General features: G+C 52.7%; 1 long non-coding RNA gene across 8 annotated transcripts in view; it reads left to right on the top strand.

Annotated features, from left to right (window-relative positions):
- The window catches only part of LOC107575014 (uncharacterized), a 22087-nt gene that overhangs the window by 12681 nt on the left and 8566 nt on the right, over positions 1–840 (top strand). For 2 of the 8 annotated variants that reach the window (XR_001607777.1, XR_001607778.1), the window contains exon 3: positions 518–525. The exons of 5 other annotated variants lie outside the window; for them this stretch is intronic. This is a non-coding gene — a long non-coding RNA (uncharacterized lncRNA). Of the gene's footprint in view, positions 1–50; positions 63–517; positions 526–840 lie in introns of those variants that run through there. One more of the 8 variants, XR_001607780.1, reaches the window with a different exon arrangement.

An 840-nucleotide genomic window follows, 5' to 3' on the forward strand; every position in this document is an offset into this window, starting at 1 on the left:
CCGAGTCGATAGCCCGCCGGTGGCCGGGGATAGCGCCCCCCAAAGCTGAGACTTTGACCGGCTCTATCTCGCCGGGGCCGAGGCCTAGTTACTCGAAACTCGGGCTGAAGGTAGAACCCGAGGCCCCCTGTCCGATGCCGCCCACCCCGAGTCGATAGCCCACCGGTGGCCGGGGATAGCGCCCCCCAAAGTTGAGACTTTGACCGGCTATATCTCGCCGGGGGCGAGGCCTCGGAACTCGGAACTCGGGGCGGAGGCAGACCCCGCCGAGGCCCCCTATCCGAAGCCGCCCACCCCGAGTCGATAGCCCGCCGGTGGCCGGGGATAGCGCTCCCCGGAATGTAGACTCTGAACCCTCACAACTCCGGAACCGGACCGCGCCGGAAGTCCGGCAGGGTCGCGTTGGAGAGCCCCCGCGGAGCCCTACCATCCTTGTTTGTCGGCTTAAACACGTAGGTCTCAATATTTATTGAGTGTTTGTGTGTGAATGATAGAATGATTGTTTCTATGTTTGTAGTGAGAACTGTTGCTGAATGTCAAGTTAAGCATTGATCTGTGAGGGGAATATCTCAAGTGTTGCTGCTGCTGTTTTATTTCTACACTTTTGGCATCTTTAGCAGATAAACCCGTTAGTTTGTTAAAATATACTGAAACAGAGACTGCTAGCGTTACATTGAGCCTATAATGAGCCGCGCGAGACATCCACACATAAATGTGAATATACCGAGATATGAACCAAATGTGACCCTGAAATCATTAAATACTGCTTTGTGCTGCTCTTTATTTGAAGATGTTTTATGGTCATTGTTTGTTTCTGTACACAACTTTAATGAGTTAATT

The sequence above is a fragment of the Sinocyclocheilus grahami genome, unplaced genomic scaffold (genome assembly GCF_001515645.1).
Source record: "Sinocyclocheilus grahami isolate Dianchi unplaced genomic scaffold, SAMN03320097.WGS_v1.1 scaffold2434.1, whole genome shotgun sequence".
Classification (NCBI taxonomy): Eukaryota; Metazoa; Chordata; class Actinopteri; order Cypriniformes; family Cyprinidae; genus Sinocyclocheilus; species Sinocyclocheilus grahami.